General features: G+C 48.2%; 1 long non-coding RNA gene across 1 annotated transcript; it reads right to left on the bottom strand.

Moving 5' to 3' along the window:
• Window positions 1–657: 657 nt before the first annotated feature.
• Window positions 658–7,585, bottom strand: LOC142922762 (uncharacterized). The gene is made up of 3 exons (XR_012940272.1): window positions 7,501–7,585; window positions 4,767–4,861; window positions 658–2,705 (listed from the first exon to the last, which is right to left on the bottom strand). It is a non-coding gene; the product is annotated as an uncharacterized LOC142922762 (long non-coding RNA).
• Between the last annotated feature and the right edge of the window lie 8,758 nt (window positions 7,586–16,343).

Genomic DNA, 16,343 nt, shown 5'->3' on the forward strand with positions numbered 1-16,343 from the left:
CCCTTTTGCCCAGGAGGTCTGGAGGAGGAGTAAGCCGTTGCTGGCCCGTTTCGCGCTGTCGAGGGTGACGGCATGGGACGTCATGTGGGGAGAGCTGCGGGGGGTGGGGAGGGAGGACAGGGACCAGGTGTGGGCTGTAATAGGAGCGACGAAGGAGGCACTGTGGAACGCGCGAAAGAAGGAGCTGGAGGGGTCCCCGATGTCCCCGTTGGAGACATGTTATGTTGCGAGGAGATTGTTGGAAAGGGTGGTGGAGGTGGACCGGGTGAAAATGGGGCGCGATGCCGCAAGGGAACGATGGAAGTGGCCGCTACCCAGGGTGGGCTAGGGCGGTCGGGGGGGGGGGGGCAGGGTTGACTCCGGTCCAGAGGATGGGTCGGTGGCCGAGCGGGGCCTTTATGGTGCGAGCGAAGGGGCGGCCCTTCGGTTTTTGCTTTGTTTTGTTTTTGTTGTCTCCGCTGAGATACTGAATAAAATTTTAAAAACCATAATTACCAGCGAAACGTAGTACCCAAACTGTAAATGTTGTGGATTCACTCTTCAACACACCGGTGGGCTAAAGTAGTGAATTATTTGTCTTTTGTCAATGTGACACTTTTTTTGCTGATTGGCCATGTCGGGTGGTGGAGGGTTACGACACATTTAAAAATAACGCGATCTAACCCAAAAACCTTTATTATGAATAATATTGGTCGCGAAAGCCTACGTGTTAAACTGAGAGGCAACTTAGTTTGTAAACACCCGGGTACTGTATGTCTGGAATCGCATCTTTTACAGAAGGAACCAGATCACGGATTTTATGTACTGTGTTGAATCGGACCTGGATCTTGTTTTTATTCAGGATTTTGGAGATCTTTTTTGTGACCCCCGCAATGTAAGGTAAGGTGATGGTTTTGAATGGCTCCTCAAGCGGATCCTTCTTCATGACTGGAGTGATGACTTTGCGGATTGTGTAGTCGGAGTAACCATTACCTTTGAGAGCTTGGTGTACGTGCTTGAGTTCACTGGCAATGTGTTCCTGGTCGGAAATGCATTGGGCTCTATGGTATAGAGTCTTGATGAGGGAGTTCTTCTAGGATGGATGGTGGTGGGAATCCGGTTTTAAGGTAGCATCCGCATGGGTAGGTTTCCTGTAGACAGAGTGGCTCATTGAACCATCAGGTCTCCTTTTAATTAGGACATCCAAAAAGGGTAGCTTGCCTTCTTTTTCGACTTCCATGGTAAATCTGATGGCTGGGTGTATGGAATTGATGTGGTCGAGGAATTGGCCTAGAGCAGGCAGGCCATGTGGGCAGATGACAAAAGTGTCATCCACGTACCTCTTCCATAAGGTCGGGCGTAGAGTGGCAGTCTGGATGGCGTCAGTTTCAATTTTTTCCATGAACACGTTGGCTACAACCGGAGATAGGGGGGAGCCCATTGGGGTGCCCTCAGTTTGTTTGTAGAAAGTTCCATTCCAGGTGAAGTATGTGTTGGTTAAGCAGTGTCTCACCAGGGGTGGTACATCAGTATACAGTCCTTGATGAACCAAGTCTTCAATGATTGTGATGGTGTCAAGTACAGGAACTTTGGTGAATAAGGAAGCCACATCAAAACTGGCAAGCAGGTCGTCTGGGGATAGGGAAATACCCTTGATTGTCGATACCAGGTGAGTAGAGTTTAGTACTGCAGAGGTGGTTTTTCCAGTAAAAGGTCGCAGGATATCAGACAGAAAACGAGCCAGTTTGTAGGTGGGGGAGTTGATAGGGGAGACGATGGGACGAAGGGTGTATCTTCTTTATGTATATTTGGAAGGCCATATAATCTTGGTGGTCTGGCCACAGAAGGTGGATTTACCACTGGTGATGATGCAGATAATGATGATGAATGCATGGGTAGTCCACTCACATTCGTGCATAATCAGGTGCACGCCCACTCCCCTAGTCACCCCTCCACTAATCTCACTCCCCGAGTCACCCCTCGACTCACCTCACCCCCATTCCCCGAGTCACTCTCACCTCGACTTCTCCACTCTATCGCCAGTCGCCCTGAGGAGGCCCAACTCCGGAGCCTCTCCTAGTGCCACGTTCACTCTCAGCATGAACATCGTGCGGTGCCACCCCCTCCTCTGCTGCATCCCTCCAACTCTTCCTCCGCCGTTGTGAGAATCAGCTCCACGAAGGGCCCCACGCTGTCCCCGTCCCTCAATGGACTCGTGTCCTTTGTTGATGAAGGCCATTTCATTAAATAATGAGAATTATGCACCCACACAGGTCACCAAAGTAGCCTCAATAGACGTGTTAAGGCAAGTTGTGGATCCTTGTGCTGTGGAACACACGAGGGGGTGGTATGTATTTTGTATGCTGAACTTCTTTGGCACGGAACGTAGCCAACTGTGCTAATCGGAGGTGCAGGGGAAGGACATCAAACTCAGCACAAAAAGTAGTTCTAAAGAAATTAGTTTTCAATCAAGATGTAAAGGTGCACAGCTCCAGTGGCTTCCTGATATCAGAAGGAAGAGCGTTCGAGACGGCCGCAGAAGCTCTTCTGAAAGCGCGATGCAGCGACCGTCTTTGTTTGATGGTTCACCAAAATCCGCTGTGGGGATGTGATGTGGCCAACACCATGCACGCGGCCACCTTTGTCTCTCCCAATTGCTGATGTTTATTATAGACACTGCACCAGGTACTCTTTAGAGGGTGAGTCGACCGAGGGAAGGTCCAGGACTGGGTCACACAGACACACACACACAGAAATGATGCCCTATGTCAAATCCAGAGGCTTCTAAGAAAATGGAGGTGTAAGACGGACACAGCTATTACATGGATGAAGGTGTAATACAGATATTTGTGTTAAGGTGGTGCTGCTCACCTGAAAACAATAACAAAAATCCCACCACTCATTCATCTGTTTAATCTTTGATTGGAAAACGCTGGGCGAGACCTGCGACATTCGAGTGAGCTCACCTACTCGCTCACAAACACACAACACTCAACCCAGTCAATCAACATGTTACACACCCTAAATATGACCCGCCTTGTCCTGGGGAAGACCTGCAACATGCTACTGAGCTCACCTCTTCACTCACCTACTCACCCACTATTGCTATGTCATCCACACACCCACACACTCGCTTATCTTAACAGACCTCAATAATTGACATTTAGCTCCTGAAGATATTGCTACATGTAATAAAACGCGAATGTGTGAGTGATTGAGTGATTGATTGAATGTGTAAGTGAGCGTCTGGTTGCGTGAATGAGTGAGCATGTGAGTGCGTGTGTGAGTGTGTAAGGTGAACGGTAGTGTATCGGCGAATGTGCTGTGCTACAAATCTGGTGATCCGAGTTCAAATCTCGCTCACCAGTCTATGGGTCTCTGTGTAAGTCTTTACCTCTCTGTAAGTCTATGGGTCTCTGTGTAAGTCTATACCTCTCTGTAAGTCTATGTGTCTCTGTGAGTCTACGGGTCTGGTAAGTTTACTGGTCTCTGTGTGAGTCCATGGGTCTCAATGTGAGTTCATGGGTATCTGTTATCATCATCTGTGTTTGAATGAGTCGATGGCTCTGTGTGATTGACTCCAAGTCTCTCTGTTCGAGTGAGTTTATGGCTTTCTGTGCGAGTCTATGTCTACGTGACTTTACCGAAATAACCAAAGAGTAATTCCTGCAGTCACGAAAGTGCCAAATCAAGTTTGAGTCTATGTCTCTCTGTGTAAGTGAGTACAACATATCCTTGCTTAACGCGGGGGTTGCGTTGTCGAAAATTGCTGCTTAAAGCTATTTTACGTCAAGCAGAAAACTTTTCTACAAGGAAAAACGGTAAAGGGGGAGGCTCCGTTTTAGCACAATATAACTTTTATTATTATTTTTAATTGAGAGTACAGTACACTGTTTTCTATGTTTATTTTAAATGTGTTGTGTATATGTAGAAGATCTATATTATAATCTTTATTTATACTGGAGGAATCTAAAAAGCCCTTTTTCACAGATTTCCAGTTGGGGTGGTACAGAAAGTTACAAGAACAAACGATGCAAAAACACAATCGAAGTGAAAAGTATAGGAAAGGTAAGCAAATCACAAAAAAATGAAAATAAACTATTTTTATCTTACCTAGTAAAGCCCTCTAAGCTATTAGCTTCTATTTCAGAAGCGAACTGGCCACAAATTATAGATGAATGAAGTAGCTTATGACGTGGCAATTTATAGCAGCCAAATAATAATAAAAAAATGTTACATTCATCAATATACATACAAAGGACATGAAATGGAGATATGATGAGTGAAAACTATAAGGGAGTGAGTGAGATGACACTACACACAGATGTTGGAACAAAGGCTGAGGAAGAGGATGACACGCCACGTAACACAGTGCGCACCGGTACAGCAACAGCTCCCAGCAATACAGAACAACGCTGCCAACACCCACACCACTCATAAGAGCAGTCCGTCATGTGCTACTCGAGTTATAGTGGGTGTGGTGTGCGCTAAGCGAAACACATTACATAAAAGACGAGGATGTACTGCATATAGTCCTCTACGTCAGTGAGTCTATGTCTCTCTGTGTGAGTCTGTGCGAGTGACTCTGTGGTTCTCTGTGTGGGTTAATCAATGGTTCTCTGTTTGAGTGAGTCTATGTGTCTCCATGTGAGTGAGTCTATGGCTCTGTGTCAGTGAGACTTTGGCTCTCTGTGTGAGTGCTCTCTCTGAGTGAGTCTATGGCTCTCTGTGGGAGTAAGTGGGTCTCTAAGGCCACCACCATCTTGCTCCCTGCCCAGTGCGTCCACCTGGTTGAGCTGCAGGAGTCTATTGTCCACCGCTCCAGACCGCGCAGATATCCAGACGTCCACCTCCAGCACAGACACCGGCAGATTTCTTAAACCTGGTGGTGGAAGTAAGGACATGAGAGGGGTAATAGTCAACCACCATTACCACCATCAATACCACCATTACAACCACCAAAATCACTGCTATCGTTAACACCACCATCAATATCACCACCTCCACCACAACGATCACTATCAAAATCACAATCACAATACTCTTTGGTTCTTTCGGTAAAGTCACGTAGGTAGAAAAAAATAATAGATCACGACGTTTCGATCGCAACACAAGCAACCATCATCAGGTGAAAAAATATAGCGAGAAAGCTGCTGAAACACGAAGTTATATTGGCTTGAGATAAGCTCAGCCCAAGGGTAAGTGGGTGGGGCTAGAGGTAGAATTTGCATGTAAATACAACACCACATCGTGGAAAAGGAAAGAGAGAGACAGACACCGAGAGACATCCACACACAGAGAGAGGCACACACAAAGAGACACACGAGAGACGCATATAGAGAAAAACACACCGGCAGAGAGAGACACCCACACAGGTAGATGCAGAGAGAGATAGACACAGAGAGAATTACATAATTGCCCATGAATTACTATGGTGTGGCAATGCCAATTACCAATGTCAAAGGGAACATCAATGAATGGTAAATGTGGGGTAATATCCCCAGAAGAGCATGTAGACTACATTAAAAATTAAAATAATCAGGCTATATAATATCACATATGGGTTCAGTTTAAAGTTTACTCATGAAAAATAATCCTGAAATAATTATGCACCATAGATAATCTTAATGGTCAAGTTACATAAACATCACGGAATCACTTAAGCTGACCATTTAAAAAGACATTAATTCCAAGATGTTGAGCAAAGGAAATTGTTTGGAAGTTCATCTCACACCAAGTACATGTTACTATAAATCTAAATCCGCATAGTTCTCGATCAGCAAAGTGGCAAACATGTCTTACCACAAGCAAGGAGTTCGGTGTAAAGCTGTTAAGCAAATTAACCACTGCACACGGTTTTAAAGTTCTCTGCCTCAAAGACAGCACTCTACCAAGTGTCACGACGCAGCTGCGCACGCCGCATGACAATAGGCGGAGTGAGTGAATCTAAGGAGACACTGACCCTGTCAAAGGGGATCCCATGTCTAGAGTATTTGTGGCTGGTGCTACACATTTCTAACGTGATTAGCCATTTAGCTGATCTATCATTTGTGGAAAGGTCGCTTCTGGAAAACAGCCACATAGCTCAGTGGGTCTCACCTGGTAAAATAAAAATAGTTTATAGAGTTCGTTCTGCCTTAACGCGTGTTTTCATAACGCCATTTGGATATAGCACGATGAATGTATTAGGGAACACGTTTTATGACAAGGATGCTAAGTGGATATAACGCGATTGAGTCAACAGAACCACGTCGCGCGAGTAGGAATGTGCGGTTGTACGGATGCCTGGGCACAGCGTCACACGAGGCATTGGGATGCTGCTGGATGCTTCCTGATGCTCCCCACGCGCCTCAGTCTTTGTTCAGCCGACACACGCATCTCACGCTGTTATCACGGACTGTGCTTTACCCTGTATTAGTCATTGTAACGAGGGAGTTTACACAACGCGGTGTTATTCAGCAACGCAACTACCGCGTTATAGAACACTGCAGTAAATATTGTCGCGGTGTGGAAGGAGCAATGAACGTCATCTTGTGGCATGGAAAGGCATCGCAGCCCTAGCGAGCAGCCAGAGACAAAGCCTGCACGCACGGCAAAGTTGTGATTGACCCGGGGACTATTAGCAAGTGACACGTATGGACTAATGGTTACTCTAAATGACGATGTTGACGTTGGTTATAACGTGCTACAAATATGGTAAACGCACATCGCATTAGCTCTGACAAATAGCGGACTTTTTTTAAAGTTATCGTTTACAATGGTTAATTTGTATATCATGCCAAGTGAGTAATTTGCGTGTGGACCCTGACAGCGGCACTCAATGTCCAACTCTTGCGAATGCTCTCAGGGGATCTTTACCGTGCGCTGCGTTCACTCACTCAGCCCCAATCTCCCTGTCGTGAACTCACCACTCACCCACTCACTCACCTCACCCTTCAACTCACTCACCCTCCTCACCTATTAATTCTCCTCATTAACTCACTCACCCTGCAATCCACTCCCTCACCCCCCTCCATCACCCGGCACTCACCGCCTGTCCGTGACCACCTCTCCCGTGCCTACAACCACAAACACCACCACCACCTCTCCCGTGCCTACAACCACAAACACCACCACCACCTCTCCCGTGCCTACAACCACAAACACCACCACCACCTCTCCCGTGCCTACAACCACAAACACCACCACCACCTCTCCCGTGCCTACAAACACAAACACCACCACCACCTCTCCCGTGCCTACAACCACAAACACCACCACCACCTCTCCCGTGCCTACAACCACAAACACCACCACCACCTCTCCCGTGCCTACAAACACAAACACCACCACCACCTCTCCCGTGCCTACAACCACAAACACCACCACCACCTCTCCCGTGCCTACAAACACAAACACCACCACCACCTCTCCCGTGCCTACAACCACAAACACCACCACCACCTCTCCCGTGCCTACAACCACAAACACAAACACCACCACCTCTCCCGTGCCTACAACCACAAACACCACCACCACCACCTCCTGCTGCTGTCGCGGTCTCCGCGTGGCGCCGCGGGCCCAGGGGGAGGCCTCGCGGCCCAAGAGCGGCGCCACGGCTCCCCCCCTCCCGCTCCTGGCCCCTCCCCCTCGTCCCTCCTGGCCCCTCCCCCTCGTCCCTCCTGGCCCCTCCCCCTCGTCTCTCCTGGCCCCTCCCCCTCATCCCTCCTGGCCCCTCCCCCTCGTTCCACTTGGCCCCTCCCCCTCGTCCCTGCTGGCCCCTCCCCCTCGTCCCTCCTCCTCCCGCTCGCGACGTGGAGTGATCTCGCCCCCCCACCGCCCATTGCAAGAATAGCGGGAAGCGGTCGCAGGGGCCGACCGCGCGCCGCCTCTCGCGTGATTGGCTCGCTTCGCGTCACGTGGGGAAGGCGGAAGAGGAGTATGGGGGAGGAGCTGCGCGGTTAGGGGCGGGGCCGTGGAGTCACGTGGTTGGCAATGATTGACAATAAGTGGGCAGGGATGGCTGTTACGTCAAAGCGTACGTCACATCCGGTAAAGAAGTTATATAAATAACGCCCCTTCGTGACGTGCCTCACACTTGCTTCTGTCCCGCGTGCCGTCAACACGAGCTGAGCATGGCGCTGCTGATCGTTGGCGTTCTGCTCTTGGCCCTGCTTGGGATGGAGATCTTCATTTATCTTCGGTTTACGCTTTCCATCTCAGACTTTCACCGCGAGACCACGACGCTGCAAACGGAGAGGATGGGCCAGCAGAATGTAGAGCTCTGTCAGAGGAACAAGACGCCCCATCTGAAGCTACAGTATCAGCAGGAGGAGTTGATGGATAACCGAGAGACTCTCCAGAGAGAGAACAGGGGCCTGGTTCAACAGCTTAAAGAGCGCCAGTTAGAGCTGGAGTCCACGAGAGTGCCTGGCTGCGAGCGTGCGTCTCTCCGTGCGGATTTTCTCCGAGACTGCAATGCAGCACAGTGGCAAATGTCGCTGCACTGTAAAAAGGAAGGTCTCCGTAGGTCGCTGCGCATCCACCTGAGGGAGTTGAACTTCCTGAATCCACAGAGAGGGCAGGAGCAGTTTAGGCTGCGCGGGAAGCTGGCGCGTCACGAGGAAAAGTGGCACGGCGAAGTGCAGATGCGCAAAGAGTGCCGGCATCTCAGTAGACAGCTGAAAGAGCTGAAATGCGCCATTTCTCAAATTTACAAAGATGCCACCACCACCAACGCCACTGCCACCGCCGCTGCCACAGCTGCCACCACCGCCACCAAGCCCAAGAAATGAAGAGATGTATTAATTGGGTCCGAAAATGGCTGAAACGCAAGTCGACCATTTAAAAACATTGGGGCAATTTAGAAAATGACACCGCCCCAATTAAAACATTATTCACAAAGACAAACGTTCCCCGTATAGATTCAAGAGACTATTGGGGCAAGTGCTATTAGCAAGGAGCAGCACCTAAGAAGGCCTCCACAATACAATCACAAGCACAAACACAAAGGTCCCCCATGTAGCCTCAACACACTGTTGGGGAAAGTGTTGTACAATATATATTTATCTATGTTTAACTTATTTTGCATCACATGTAGTCAACCATACCAATGGGAGATGTTGTTAATGAATAGTACAACTTTTGGATTCCATTACAGAGAATCGTTAGTGAGTCGAACAATTCATAAGTCTGAATAAAATAGTGTACTGTATTTAAATTCACATACTGGAAGTGTTGTAAAATGTATTACGGTTTAACAAAAATTTTGAAGCATTGTTAAAGTCATAACACGGAATATTATACATTTGCAAATAATACTGTAATAAATACTGTATGGTAAACAAAAAATAAAGTTACGTAAATAGGACAAAAAATATGTTTTTAATGTCACTTACCTTGAGTCTGGATGTGGGACCGTTTGTCGGGAGGGGGCATAATGACTCCCCATAACTGCACACGGGAGGGTTGGGGGTGAACGCCCGCAAGCACACACACACAACAGCGACAGTCATCCCCCGAATAGCCTAACCAGAATGTTGGGGCAAGTGCTGTTAGCCAGCAGCGCCTATGAAGGCTGGAATGTCGCACGAGGGGGTGCGTGGACAGCACCACGCCCGGCTGCCTTTGTCTCGCCAGTGGTGATATTTACACACCACACCAGGCACTTATTTGAGGCTGAGTCGATCGACGGAAAGCCCAGCAACCATTAATATAATCGTTAAAGGTGTTGGTCGTGAGTGGGAATCGAACTGGGATCGGTGGGATGGTAGACAGTGTTCACCATTGCACTATCTCTCCCCACACACACACTCACAGGGGTATATTCGTCCGTGCACACACGCACAACAAGAAGACAATAATCGCCGTTTGCCCCTAAGTGGCAGTGACATCACCACAGCGCTTTTGTGCGGTGCTTGGTGCATTTTGAGGTCACTTGAAGTGTCGAAGGATGGCTGGCAGGAAGTCATGAATAGACACAGGTACCATGGGTTGACTTAAGGTGATGACGGGCAGATGCAAAAGCCGTGCTCCCCACTGTGCCAAATTTCAGTGTTTCAGTCGTATAGCACTCTGCTCATTGTTATGAGTGTCGCTCCGCTGCCCTACGTTATTGCTGGAGGGCAACTGCCTCTACCTCCCCAGTAGAGTCTTTCATGAACCTCCTCCACATAGGCCTATCGCGACACTGCTGCTACCAGTCATCAGCAAGTTCAATCAGCTCCACATCCTTCTGTACCACATCAGTCCATCTCTACTGTAGCCCATGCCGCGCCTGTTTAGCATGATCTATCCGCCCAAATTGAAGCTGCTTGGGGATGCGGTGACAGTGCATATAGACTTCATGACCCAGCCAATGGAGCCTGACTTGCCGGAAGAGCCCACTGATGAGCCTTTGTCCAGATATTTCAGGAAATTTTGGCCTCCTCACAAAGTCCAGTCTGGTTAAACCCTGGATAGATCGTAGGCAGGCTAGACCAAATGTTTCAAACCATTGCAGATAATCCTATAGAGAGAAATAAGGGAAGGCATAACTGTGGTCCAGAAGACATGAAGGTTTGTATGGAGTAACAGATCAGGTAGCTTCCATACAATGTTACACACCTGATGAAAATATAATGCCGCTCGAAGGAATCGAAGTGAGACCTCGGCTCCCAAAACAGAGTTGGTCATGAGCACACTGCCCAAGTACGGAAATATCTCCACTCTCTCCACAACTGCCTCAAAATACCTGGGGAATTGAGGGAGGGGAGCATTTTGATGATGTAAAATACCCAGGGAGGTGATTTGATTTTGTGGGGCTGATGGTAACGGCCCATATTTTAGTAGCATGTTCCGTGTTTAGATGGAGTGTCTCCAACTCCTCCTTAGAGTGGGCAGTAATCACCAGATCATCCGCATTCATAATATGGTTTAACTATAGAGAGCCATACCATGACCGGACTCGTGCATCGATCAGCCTCCCATTATATCTATACCAGATATAAATTCTACTGGTACATCCATGGAAATCGTCTCATTACTAAGTAGTCAAAGAAAATGTTAAGTCGTGTAGGGGCCAGAGGACATCCATGTCGCACATTACTCACATATTCTATCATCCCTTAACTCCATTATATCGATTTCCCATGAGACACAGCAGTTGTTTTTCTATTGTTTATATATGCTTTTCATTACTGTAACTCTGTGTTTTTATTTAGCTTTTGTTATTTTGGTGATCCAGGTCTCTCTTGCAAATGAGAATCATCCTAGTCTCTTTAGTTCTCGCCTGTTTTAACTAAATAAATTACTACTTACTCCATTATGAACTCACTCACTTCCCTTACTTTATGACTCACATAAATACGTCCTCTCCTTCCTCATGAGTCATATATTGACCTGATAACCCAGGCAACCACCTGATCATTCACTGTGCCAACATCACTCACGCACTATTTCACAATCTCACCAATGACCTACTCATCCCATCACTCACTACCTTACTCACCATCCGCTTCCCTCATTGACCCACTGGTAAAATGGAAATACGCAGTCTAACACTCACGTGTTTAAAGAAGCTCCTTCGCAGGTTAGATTGTCTAGATGATTTATTTCACGATAACGTATTTACAACGCAAACGTACGACTCACATGAACCTTCCCTCGTACAGTACCCTGCATCTGTTTCCACCCATCAACACTGACACCACTATATCATTTGCCATCTAAGAGAAAGGAAGTAGAGACGGTTGAGTCTGCTGGAAGAATGTACCAAGGAAACTGCTGGAAGCTGCCAGGGCGAGGCTGAGTGGGTAGAAAAGGGAGAGCGAGGCCCGCAATTGGGGCGCTAGCTCGGAGACTGAAGGACGACTGCAGGTGGATGACATCGGGGCCGACTGTTGTACATGGTGGAAACCATTAAGAAAGATTGTTCGAGATGAATGTAGTGGAAAACACTGGGGCTGCAGATAGTCATACCCTTGTGAAGCGTGTGAGTTGCACTCTCTTCTCAAAAATGGAACCTGCAAAGAAGCTTCTGGTGGCAGTGGTGGGATACAGTCTAAAAGTTCAAGAAGGAAGACCCGCCGAAGAGCTCCTGCAGAGAACGAGTTATCAACCCTAAGCGCTCCAGGTTTTTCAGACTCGGCAAATGGCGGGAGTGAGAGCCGGACCCCGTTGGCAGCCAAGTTCCCGATGGAAGTGGATGCTCCGCCAAAGACCCAAGAACCAGCATCGCCGAACAAAGAAAATTGGCGGCAGCTGTTGGACAGGTTGGACCACCTTACCTCAGTGGTGGATCGACTGATAATTTCGATGATGAAGAAAAGAGAAGAGGAAGGAACTGGTAGTGCGCGGCTGAAGCCAGATCCATCTCCACCATGGACCGCAATGGCGAGGAGAAAGCGCCATAGGGCAGCAGCCATCGCTTCCCCCCGTCGAGCAGCAGGCGGGAACCAATCAAATGACTCAACCACAACTAGAAGCTGTTCAACAGACCTTGACCACCATGCATAAAAATACGGGAGGCGATTGTATTGCATTCATCAAAAGATTTGAAGCAGCTGTCAGAGTAAGCCGATTGATTGACGATGAAGTGCTACGACTGCTGCCTACGGTGTTGGATGACAGAGCACTATTGGCCTTCTTTATGATCCCGGAAAATCAACCTGCCACAACCCAACAAGGTTGTCAAGGGATGGCCGATGTTTTCTGTCCTGCGTCCAGCGCAAGGCAGCAATTTTCATCCTGGAGAAGAGGAGATAGCGAGCCACTGATGGCTTATAGAAGTACCTTGCATGCGGTTGCAGATGTGGCATTTCCAAGGATGGACATGACAACCTGAGACGTGCTAGTGGCGGAGCGGCTACAAACTCTCCTCTATCAAAGTGGCATTACATTGCCGATTTTGCCAGAGAGTGAGCAAACTTCAATGTAGTTTGCTAAATGCCTCTGGGCACACACAGATCCCAGGGCACCATGTGAAGTAGCAGCCCATGTGACAAGGGTGATGGAGAATGGAGGAGCAGGAGGACCAATGGAGCCAACAGGGACAGCAACAACAGGGACCGCCGCAATGCCCAGCATGGAGGGTGATCTGCAGGCGACCTTGGAAGAGATGGCTGTGGCCATCCAGGGGTTCAACGATTCAAGGTGTCAACTACAGCATCAGCGACCATGGCACAACCACGGAGGAATTCAGGACCATGCGGTGATGTACTGCTACCACTGCGGGAGGTCGGGCCACATCGCGAGAGGTTGCCGAGGGGAAGTCATCCCGAGACAACCAAGAAACACCCAGGCGTGTCGCCTGTACACCCAGCCAGATCACACGTGCACCTCATTTCCAAAACCCTCATCACCAACATCACTAGCACACCACTCGATCACATCGACCTGGAGTGAAACAACAGGGAAAATTCGGCCAACATCTCGGGCTAAGTGGAAAAAGTTAGTGAGATCGGTCGTAGCAGCAGCGACAGGAGCAGCATGGTGTAAACCGACCCTCCCTGACTCGCCGAGACAGGTGATGTCAATAAACACAGCAACGATAGAAAATGATGTACCACCCACAGATCATGATCTTGGGCTGATAAGGACCGAATGAATCCGATTGCAAAAACAGGATGAAATTATACAGTCATTGGCTGCACAGGCAGCTGAATGTGCTCAAACTGGTCAAAATGGGGAGCCATTCATCCCATGGCGAGGACTCCTGATGAGGTGGGACATGAAGATGCAGCGTTGTTGCCTAGTGGTGCAAAAACCCTTGCAAAAACAGTTGCTACTAGAAGTGCACGCCAAACAACAAATCCACTTGGGCCACCGAAACACATTGCTCACACTGCAGGCTCGATATTTTTGGCCAGTGATGTGAAAAGATGTACGCGAGCGGGTAATCATTGTCAGGAGTGTGCAAAAAGGAAACCTGCTCCCCATCCTATACAGCCTCCACTGCAGTCGATCGCAGTGGTGAGGGTAAACGAACTAGTAGCGTTGGATATCCTGGGTGCATTTCCTAAAACAGCAAGGATAAAATAAATATTTGCTCGAGGGGATGGAGTATTGCACACACTGGCTCGTTGCATGGCCGATACATGACCAAACGGCTGCAATAATAGCAGAAGCCTTTCTCCATGGCTATGTATTGGACAAGGGCCCCACTGAGAAACGTCTAGCAGGCCAGGGTCAGAATTTTTCTACTAACCTGTTGCGAGAGGTTCGTAATATCGTGGGCACTAAGAAAAATTCGAACGCCACCATACCACCTGCAGTGTGATGGACAAGTAGATAGGCTTAACCGCACGCTGTCCGCAATGTTGTGCCATGTTGTAAATGGTGATCAGATGGACTGGGACTTGCACATCCCAGGGGTCCTAGGGGCATATTGTAGAGTGCCACATGCATCGGCCAGGCTCTTCCCCTTCTTTTTGATGTATGGGAGAGACCCTGAGCCACCTATTGAGGACCGACTGGTGGCTTTCCCTGCTAAAGTTGTGTCGTCACCAGCCTCCCTCAGACTGCCACTAAAAAAGCTCTGTGAAGCTCGTGAAGCCGCGATAGCAGAGTCAGGCAGATCGCAAATAGCAAACAAACGGTTGCCGAAAAGAACGGAGACGCCTGTACCCTTTGAACAGGGTGATCGGGCCTGGTTACACTGTCCTGAGGTCCGGGTTAGAAAATCCGCCAAACTACACCATCCTTGGCAAAGCCCAGTGGAATTGTTAAAATCCTCTGCCCGCAAAGTGTTCGCATCCAAATGGGACGCCAGAGATGGGTGGTTAATCCGAGTCGCCCTAAACCATATAGAGAACTGACGTCACAAGGGATCGTTCAGGCTCACAAAGCCGTGTCCAGGGGCGTCGTGATGAATGCCAGGGAGGGGAGCATCCTCCTCACAGAAATACTGCCCCCGCACTCTCCTCTCAGGATCGACCGGAATGAAGATGGCCACGATGAGGGAGGCCGACGGACTAATTTAGAGAGGTGCCGAGAAGGAGTGTCACCGGGTCGAATGTGCTGCTTGACCACACCTACAGTACATATTGATGGCTTGTTGTAAATGTAGGGCTAATGATGTTGCGTATTGTTTGCCTAAGAATGTACACCTTCAATAGGGCAGCCCACGTAAGAGTTTGGTGATGATACTGAATGGTCAAGTTGGGTTGTAATGCCTTCCCCCCCTTGATTCAAGCGCCTATGTTAAGCATTAACCCAGAGGTTAAATGTGTTGTACTCCATGCCCACATCACTGAATCCCGTGTGCGATCCCATTGATTCCCACATAGAGTTCCCTATTACTGGTAGGAACGAAGTTGTAAACTGAGTGTACCAGCCTGCAATAGATGAGTGTACCAGCTTGCAATAGATTAATGCGTCCGTCCGTCCCCTTTCAATACTTTAACGAAGTGAAATCTCGTGCTATTGGGGTGTAAAAATAAAATTGCGCAAAATTCCAATGTTCCTACCAGCCCACCCTGCAGGGACCTGTTAAATTAGAGTTTTAGCCGGGACAGGTATTTTTATGGGCAGAAGAGGGTGATGTAGGGTACTGTACATGGCAAAAGTTATAGTGGTGTCAGTGGAGATGGGTGGAAACAGGTGCATGGTACCGTACGAGGGAAGGTTCGAGGTAGAAGACGGTAAAGTTTGCTGGAATAATCTTAAATTAAAGCTTTCATGAATGCAGGGATTCATACTCTTTGGTGGAGACGATAGCACAGAGTGGTGTACCTTCTTTATGATTCTGATATTTCCATCCTACCTGCCTATGTCAGCTGTTATTTCCGACTCTTTATGTCTCTCTCTATGCCTCTCTCTTAGCTCTCTCATGCTTACATGTCCTTTGGATTGCACTCTCATGCCTTTGGATTCCACCACTCTTCGATATTACTTTAACATGCTAATCTCTCACATTAACATGGCCACTTTGATGCCCTCTACGAGGAGGCCGCTCTCCGTTCTTACATTTACATGCTAATTTCTCACATTAACATCACTGGCCCCGCCCACTTATTTATGGCCCTTGGGCTACACCCATTTCAAACTCTTTCAAACATTCTGCCTCAACAGCAGATCATGCTTTGCCATCTCATGACGGACGCTTGTGTTGCACCCAAAACGTCGTGATTTATTTTATTTTATACCTACGTGACGTTACCGAAAGAACCAAAGAGTATGGAAGATACCAAGTCAGCTTCATCCCCATGGTGGTGTTTAGGCGAAAGTTTATCTATGAGTATATATAGGCTGGCTAACAGGTATGAAGTTACTCCTTTGGTGGTAATATACAACAAAAACAATAATAAATGTATAACCATTGTCATGGGTGAAGTCTTCCCATACTGGATCAGTCATGGAGATTGTTTCACCATACGCCATCATGCTTCTCAACGTGGGTTGATAAC

The sequence above is a fragment of the Petromyzon marinus genome, unplaced genomic scaffold, assembly GCF_048934315.1.
Source record: "Petromyzon marinus isolate PM22_M1 ecotype Great Lakes invasive population unplaced genomic scaffold, UKy_Petmar_22M1.pri1.0 PM_Scaffold_163, whole genome shotgun sequence".
NCBI lineage: Eukaryota > Metazoa > Chordata > Hyperoartia > Petromyzontiformes > Petromyzontidae > Petromyzon > Petromyzon marinus.